Below are 9,377 nucleotides of genomic sequence, written 5' to 3' on the forward strand. Positions count from 1 at the left end.
CGAGGATAAAAAGATGTGGTTTTCATCATATTGCTTGAGTTAATTCCTCTACATCATATCATCTTACTTAATGTGTTACTCCGTTCTTTATGTACTTAATACTCTAGATGCATGCTGGATAGTGGTCGATGTGTGGAGTAATAGTAGTAGATGCAGAATTGTTTCGGTCTACTTGACACGGACATGATGCATATATTCATGATCATTGCCTTAGATATCATCATAACTTTGCGCTTTTCTATCAATTGCTCGGCAGTAATTTATTCACCCACCGTATTATTTTCTATCTTGAGATCAGCCTCTAGTGAAACCTATGGCACCCAGGTCTATTTTCCATCATATAAGTTTCTGATCTACCATTTTGCAATCTTTTACTTTCCGATCTATAAATCGAAAATACCAAAAATATTTACTTTATCATTTGTTACTTTCATCTATCTCTATCAGATCTCACTTTTGCAAATAACCGTGAATGGATTGACAACCCCTTTATCGCGTTGGGTGCAAGTTGTTTGATTGTTTGTGCAGGTATCCGGTGGTTTGTGCGTTGTCTCCTACTGGATTGATACCTTGGTTATCAAACTGAGGGAAATACTTATCTCTACTTTGCTGCATCACCCTTTCCTCTTCCAGGGAAAAACCAACGCAAGCTTAAGAAGTAGCAGGAAGAATTTCTGGCGCCGTTGCCGAGGAGATCTATGCCAAGTCAAGACATACCAAGTACCCATCATAAACTCTCACCTCTTGCATTACAATATTCGCCATTCGCCTCTCATTTTCCTCTCCCCCACTTCTAAAACGATTTTCGAAAAGATTTGCCTTTTCTTCACCCCTCTTCCATTCGTCTTCACTACAACAAACACCCCCCTACAGCAACGCATTTGTACCAACAATATTGCAGGATCTGTTGTTTCTCCCACCTCCCACCTTCCGCACTTTGTTCCGCACTTAGAGCTAACCTCCTTTGTTCCTAAAAAAATCAAACCTCCTCATACCCACACCTCCATCAATACCTCGTCCACCCAAACCACTCAGCCAAATTTCTATCCGCCATCTCCTCTCCCCCGATTCCCCTCTCTCTCACCTAACTTCCATGGCGAGCCACCGCCACCAGATCTGGCGATGTCCCGCGCCTTCGCTCATAGGCTAATCTCTCCCTCAGTGCTCTCCTCCTATATTCCTCCATGGCGATGTCCTCCATGCCACTGCTCGCGTCCCCGCAGTAATCCTAGTTGACACTGATCACCGGCGTAGCTCGCTCGCCTCTGTTTTGGAGGCCACTACCCCGAGTTGCTGCTGCTGGCACGGGCATGGATCGGAAACAAGCTGTGATGTAGGGTGCTTCTCCCTTCTCTCGGTGGTAGCCGGCAGTGGAGACGGGCTGAGGTCAGAGGAGCATGGGGTGGAGCTCCGATGATGCTCCTGAACTGCCAATTGGATCCCGCGCACGTCGGTGGTTCTTGCGGCTCGCAAAGCCTTCGACGGTGATGGTGCTCTTTTTGGCTTTTTTTATTTTGGCACCCTGCATCGTCTTGCTCTGGTGGCCCTGCGTGCGTTTACCTGCAGATGCGTGCGTGCTTGGCTCATGTGTCTGTGTCTATGTGGTCCGTGCGTGCTGATGGAAAGTGCAGCTCTCGGGGACACTGACTGTTTGCTACTGTCGCTGATTGCTATTGCCATCGCTGCTGATTTTGCTACTCCTTAGTACCTATATAGTAGATAGAAGATGATTGCCGCTGACGCTGATTGTTTGCCACCGCTGCTGGTTGCTATTGCTGCTGCCACTAAAAGCTATTACCGCTACTGCTGATTTTGCTGCTCCTTATAGTACCAATACAGTAGATAGAAGATAATATGCGTTCCGAAATAATAAATTTAGAAGATAAAATACATTCCCAAATAAAAATGAAGAAGGTATGTATGTTTTACAATGCGTACAATAATAATCGTGGAACCTTCCAGCTCCTTACTGATTTCATGGTCCCTTTTACTTACAGTTGTTTGTATTATTTGTTCCACCTGTATCTCATCGTATGTTTATTTCCCTTGCATATTTTGTGCCTGCAAGATGTCAGCTAACAATCTTTTAGTCTCTAAACACTTGAAGTAATCGTGATGTTGGTATGAAACTGTCCTACAAGTCTGGTTTCAAACTGTTGATAATAGATGCGCAAATAGATAAGATTGTGTTGAAATCTTTAACTTGCCTTGGATGATTGCGTAAGGGATTAACTTGCTTTAATGGTGTGCAACTTCAGGGGCAGATGGAAATATAGAGCTTACGACATCATCGCAGAAGGTGGGGCAACCCATTCGCTTACTTGATAAACCATCCCCTGGTTCAGGCCACTAAGGTATCCATTTCCTTCATCTTCTCCTCATGACGTCGCATTCTTATTTATTCCATGTCCTCAATTTTTACACTTACTGGTCCAACGAGTCTTTGTTAGTTAAGTGTGCCAATATATGTCTATTTTTCCGGTCTTAACTTTTGTCCAGGCCCATATTTTGTAGGTTCATATAGGTATTGATATTCAGTTATTCGATGACATGGTAAATGATACATGATTATGGAGCTGAGTTGTGACAAAGATCAGATTCTCTTGGTTATATGATATGCTACATTGGCAGCAAAGGCAAGTGGGTAGCGTTTCTTAAAACTGGGTATGTACTAATATAAAATTGTTCATCCATTACTTCGGTTTTCTTTGATTCAGATTGTTCAGCCATTACATAGGTCACCCTTGATGCATTTTCTTAAATATTTATTTAGCTTTAGTGCTAGGTTGGTCTTGAAGAATTAAATAGCGCCACATTAAATTATTTTTATTTCCCTGTAAACAGCTTGGATTCTACCTTTTCTAGAAACAAAACTCGACTACTTTTTCTTAGAGAAGCCAAATCTAGTGATGCATTTCTTTTTCATGCTGTTTCTTCTACTAGTTTTAAGAATCTTATTCTTGAATTAAGAACTTCTAATGTGACATTGTAGTTCTTAGGTAACTACGAGTTTTGTGAGATGTAGATTAGTTACTGATTTTTGAGCTGTTGCCATTGAGTTTTTTCTCCTAATACATCATACCAAGCATGAGCAGTACGTGAGTACTAGTGACACAAAACTATTTAATGCTAAAACCTTTGGAAAACAGAAATATCAGATTTTGTATAGTTGATATTATTGGATACCTAGTCACCATTTAGTTTGTTACTGAATTCATATCATTGTTGATATAATATAATCTTTGGACAATTGTTAGTAGGGAAGACATGTTGCTGGTTGTTCACAATGAACAGGCGCATCTGATTGGTCAAAGATAATCCATGTTTTAACATGTACTCCTACTAAGTTATTTGTTAGACATACATAAGATTCTGCCCCCCCCCAACAATCTTTTCTTGCACAGCTGGCAATTTTTATGTGGATCCTTTTAGGTATAGTGTATACTATGTATATTTTTAAGCTTAATTTTGAATTTATGCCTAAATAGTATTGTGATTCTTTTTGCAGGTTGAGAATTTCAATGCTAGATGATTACTTGGATCTTGGAGAATGTATGATGATTCATGATACTTGGAGGAGAAACAACACAGTTCTTTGAATGTTTAGATTTTTCTTATTTTTCTATAAGGAAGTGATGTACTCCTAAATGATGATACTTGCATTGTAATGTACCAGATTTTCCATTGAATCAATATATCACTTTCATTTCGACTCTATCTAATTTTACAAAAGTTGTACTTCCTCTGTAAACAAATATAAGAGTGTTTAGATCACTACTTTAGTGATCTAAACGCTCTTATATTTCTTTACGGAGGGACTACTTTGCACTGCCATTTGAACTACATACTGTCACCAATGATTATATATGGAGGTTATTCTATTTTGCAAGCACTAGTGCATAGAACAACAGTGTTATAAACGATTATATGGAGGTATTCTATTTTGCAACCACCAACGCATAGAAGCGTTGCATGAATCCGTTGTTGCCTTGCAACACATTATTTCCTAGATTACCAACGGATTTATATACGTTGTTGTAGACCCTTGCAACGCCACCAACGGCAACGCATATGAATCCGTTGGTGTGGACCTTAGCAACGGTTATAGGGACGAACGGCAATGCATCGATGCGTTGCTAAAGGGGGTTCTTGTTGTAGTACTTTTTGTGTGCTCGTGTGTTGGATTGCTTGCTTTGTCACTATGGCTCAAGAGAATACTAAATTCTATGATTTTTCCAACACCAATAACAATGATTTTATTAGCACTCCGACTGCTCCCACCACTAGTGTGGAATCTTATGAAATTAATGCCGCTTTGCTGAATCTTGTTATCAAAGATCAATTTCCTGGCCTTCTGTAGCGACCAGACCTCAAATGGTCTGTGCTGCTGTGCACCAATGTCATCCCTGGATCAGTAATGCTGACACGCACAGTACAAATGGAGGATTTATAATAGAGTAGCAATCACACACTTATTACATCGAATATCTCCAAAGAGAATAAGTATGATAAATATGGCTTAAGGCCATCTAAAAACGATAATAGCGGAAGACTTGGAAGATAAGTGAGTCCATCAACTCCAGCGGCATCACTGAGTATAAGACAACGACCTAAGGCACCTTACTCGTCGTCTGAAAAGTCTGCAACATGAAACGTTGCAGCCCGAAAACGGGTCAGCACATGGAATATGCTGACAATGTAACACATAGAGAAAATAATGAACAATAATAATACTATACTACATGCATATAAGGCTGGTGGAAAGCTCTATGGTTAAAGTTTTTGCGAAAAGCCAATTTTTCCCTACTGCAAAGGAATAAATTTTATTTAACTATCATGGTGGTTGTTAAACATTGAGATGGTTGACAGCATCTCAATCCCAATTAGGTGTCCTCAATAACCCAACAAAACTAATTAAAAATAATATGGTGATGAGATTCACATGATAACCCAGGTACTAGATACTCAAATTGTCCATAACCGGGGACACGGCTAACCATGATTAGTTTGTACACTCTGCAGAGGTTTGTGCACTTTTCCCCACAAGACTCGATCGCCTCCGCTTGATTCTCGCACTACATGATGTTTGAGAAACGGATGATCGAGACACAGTCTTTCAGAAGTGTTTGCACCTTACGTATGGGTAGACAGTTACACCTACTTTCCCCTACATCTGCTAGTCTACCACTGTAAGAGTTCACACAACTTAGTCAACTATGCTAGAGCCCATAATAGCTTGTGGCTGCACACGGAAGTTTCTAGCATGAATAATCTCATGATCCCTTTGAACCTGGGTGGCGTTCCAAAAGAAAAACAGGCAAATCCTGGAATACCCAGGTACCTCAATCCACCCAGATGTGAGTTTTAGTTGCCACCTTAAGTAAACCATTATTAACAATCTCACATCTGTCATGAATATCACTCAAACCCAATCCACGTCTAGGAGCATAGCATGGCAATATAATAGCAAACGTAGAAGTAACTCCCAAGGGTTTGATAAAAGAACAGGTAATAGGTACTACCTCAACTACTTCCCAATACCCACAATTTAATTAGATCCTAATCATGCAATGTTTGAGGAATAGATCTAATGCAATAAAAACTGGGTATGGAAGGTATATGATCAAAGTGTTACTTGCCTTGCTGATGATCCGCGAAACCTAGCGATTCGAAGTAACAAGCGGCACACTCCGGGTACTCTATCGCAAACAAACAAGCAAACAATAAGTACTCATCTAATGCACAGGGAAAACTCGAATGAAAGATCCAACCAGAAAGTTCAACTTAAGAACTCCGGTTTGCAAAAAGAATCAACTCGAACGAAGCAACGAAAGTCAAACGGTGAAAGAAAAAAAACTTCATTTACTAATCTGGATCTAGGTCAAATTTTACAGTAGCAAAACTTGTTTGAGTAGGTTAAACGGAAAGAGAATTTCGAGACGAAACTCTAGGCGCTTGAATTGCCTGATTCTGATAAATGAGCGAAAAATTAAACAGAAACGAAGATTCGATCAGAAATCGAGATCTAAGATAATCACGGAAAAATCCGATGAAAAAGAAAAACGGACGAACGGTTAAAGAACGGACGTTCATTAACAGAGAAAATCCGACGAACGCGTTCGTTAAAATGAACGGGTCGGTGAACGTTCACAAAAATAACAAAACCGAAGAAATAAACCGATCTAGGGTTTTTTTAAAACGAACGGTTTTTTTAAACAAAACCGGCAACGACGGCGAGGTATACCTCGTCGGGGCAGGGCTCCGGCGGGCTCCGGCGAGGGCGGCGGGGTGCGGCGGGGGGCGGCGGGGCTCGGGGGTGGCGAGGGGCGGCTCCGGCGGCGGGGTTCGGCGAGCGGCGGCGGCCTTCGGGCTCCGGCTCTGGCGGCGCGGTGCAAGGCGGGTCCGGGGCGGCGGCGGGGTGAGAGGGAGGGGGCGGCGGCGGGGTTTATAAAGAGGGGGGAGTGGTGCTTGGAGGAGGGGGCAAGGCGCGGCGGCGGGGTGTCCGTGGCGGACACGGCGGCGGCGTCCGGCGTGCTCGCGGAGGAGAACACGGAGATGGGCCGGCGGCTCGGCTGGGCCTCGGCCCGGTCGGGCGCGTCGCGATTTTTTTAAAACGTTCCGCCGAAAAATTCATAGAAAAATAAACAAAAATCCAAAAAAGATAAAACAAATTTTCCCCGTCTAGTTAGAATATTTAGAACAGGGTGAACATTGTTTTACACAAAAAATAAATTTTTGAAAACATGCAATATTTTTTTAATGCAATTAAAATTGCAAATAAAATCCGAATAAAATCCAATAAATGATTTTAACATTTTCCTCCAATATTTCAATTGTTTTGGAGAAGTCATATTTTCTCCTCTCATTTATTTTTAATGAAATATTTTTCCGGAGAGAAAAATAATTAAAACCAAAATCCTCGTTTTATTATTTGATGAAAATCAAATATGAAAATTCGAGAAAATCCCCAACTCTCTCCGAGGGTCCTTGAGTTGCTTAGGATTTATCGAGGATTTGTCGAAATGTAATAAAATATGATATGCAATGATGATCTATGTATAACATTCCAAATTGAAAATTTGGGATGTTACAAACCTACCCCCCTTAAGATGAATCTCGCCCTCGAGATTCGGGTTGGCTAGAAAACAGGTGGGAGTGGTCCTTCCGTAGATCTTCCTCTCGCTCCCAGGTGGCTTCATCTTCCGTGTGGTGACTCCACTGGACTTTGCAAAACTTGATAACCTTACTGCGGGTAACTCGGCTGGCATACTCAAGAATCTTAACTGGTTTCTCCTCATAGGTCAAATCACTTTCCAGCTGAATCGCTTCCAGCGGCACAGTAGCTCTCAGTGGTATCTCAGCCATCTCTGCGTGGCACTTCTTCAACTGGGAAACGTGAAATACATCATGAACTCCTGACAATCCTTCGGGCAATTCCAGCTTGTAGGCAACTTCTCCCATACGTTCCAAAACTCTGTATGGTCCGATAAAACGGGGCGCTAACTTTCCCTTAACTCCAAAGCGCTTCACTCCTCGAAGTGGTGATACTCGAAGATAAACTCTGTCTCCAACTTCGTGAACTGTCTCCTTTCGTTTAGAATCAGCATAACTCTTCTGCCTGGACTGGGCTACCTTGAGCCTATCGCGAATCAACCTCACTTTCTGTTCATACTCCTTAATCAAATCTGGTCCAAACAACTGACGGTCTCCAACTTCGTCCCATAACAACGGTGTTCTACACCTCCTTCCGTACAAAGCTTCGAAAGGGGCCATCTTCAAACTGGTTTGATAACTGTTGATATACGAAAACTCTGCATATGGCAAATTGTCGTCCCAACTAGATCCATAATCTAGTGCACAAGCTCTCAACATGTCCTCCAAAATCTGGTTGACTCTCTTGGTCTGTCCATCTGTCTGTGGGTGAAAGGCTGTACTAAATTCTAGCCTGGTTCCCAAAGTTTCATGTAACTGCTTCCAAAACTTCGAGGTAAACTGGGCTCCTCTGTCTGATACAATGGTCCTCGGAACTCCATGCAAACATACGATCCTGGTCATGTATATCTTTGCCAACTTAGCACTGGTGTAAGTGGTCTTCACTAGAATGAAATGAGCCACTTTCGTCAAACGGTCGACTACAACCCATATTGAGTCATAGCCTGAACGAGTCCTGGGTAATCCCGTGATAAAATCCATGCCTATTTTATCCCACTTCCATTCGGGTATCGGCAATGGTTGTAGCAATCCTGCTGGCTTCTGATGCTCTGCCTTCACTCTCTGACACACATCACAAACTGCTACATACTTTGCAATATCCTTCTTCATTCCGGTCCACCAGAAAGTATTCTTCAGATCCAAATACATCTTGGTATTTCCTGGGTGAATCGAGTACAGTGAATCATGGGCTTCTTGCAAAATCAACTTCCTGATCTCCGGGTCTTTTGGCACATAAACGCGGTCCTCAAACCATAAGGTATCGTGCTCGTCCTCACGAAATCCCTTGGCTTTTCCTTTGCTCATCTTCTCCTTTATCTCTTCAATCTCCTTGTCTATCTTCTGAGCTTCTCTGATCCTTTCCATCAGGGTAGACTAATTCTCCAGTGTTGCTAAATAGCCTCTTGGGACTATCTCCAAACATAGTTCGCGAAGGTCCTCGGCTAACTCCTGAGGTAACTCTCCTGTCATGAGGGTGTTGACATGACTCTTGCGGCTCAACGCGTGTGCTACTACGTTAGCCTTTCCTGGGTGATAATGCAATCTCATATCATAATCCTTAATGAGCTCCAACCATCTCCTCTGTCTGAGATTTAACTCCTTCTGCGTGAAAATATACTTCAAACTCTTGTGATCCGTATACACCTCAAAATGGTTTCCGATGAGAAAATGTCTCCATGTCTTTAACGCATGCACCACGGCTGCTAACTCCAAATCATGCGTAGCATAATTCTTCTCATGGGGTTTAAGTTGTCGTGAAGCATATGACACAACTCTTCCTTCCTGCATAAGCACTGCTCCAAGTCCTCGACGAGAAGCGTCGCAGTAAACTTCATAGTCCTTGCATTGATCTGGCAGAATCAACACTGGTGATGTAACCAATCGTTTCTTCAACTCTTGGAAACTAGCTTCACAATCCTCAGTCCAATTGAATTTGGTGTCCTTCTTCAATAGCTCAGTCATGGGCTTAGCAATCTTCGAGAAATTCTCGATGAACCTCCGGTAGTATCCTGCAAGTCCAAGAAAACTCCGGATTTCTCCAACTGACGTGGGTGATTCCCAACTTGTCACTGTGTCAACCTTGGCAGGGTCTACTGCTACTCCTTCTCCAGAAATAACATGTCCGAGGAATCCAACTTCCTTCAGCCAAAATTCACATTTGCTGA

General features: G+C 42.3%; 1 long non-coding RNA gene across 2 annotated transcripts; it reads left to right on the forward strand.

Annotated features, from left to right (window-relative positions):
• The first annotated feature begins 771 nt into the window (after positions 1-771).
• Positions 772-3,715, forward strand: LOC109751771 (uncharacterized). Of its 2 annotated transcripts, none has more exons than XR_012203123.1 (3): positions 772-2,354; positions 2,500-2,636; positions 3,509-3,715. It is a non-coding gene; the product is annotated as an uncharacterized lncRNA (long non-coding RNA). The 2 variants fall into 2 exon arrangements; XR_002230164.4 differs by having other exon boundaries at positions 773-2,354; positions 2,500-2,664.
• Positions 3,716-9,377: the final 5,662 nt, after the last annotated feature.

The sequence above is a fragment of the Aegilops tauschii genome, chromosome 2 (assembly GCF_002575655.3).
Source record: "Aegilops tauschii subsp. strangulata cultivar AL8/78 chromosome 2, Aet v6.0, whole genome shotgun sequence".
Taxonomy (NCBI): Eukaryota; Viridiplantae; Streptophyta; class Magnoliopsida; order Poales; family Poaceae; genus Aegilops; species Aegilops tauschii.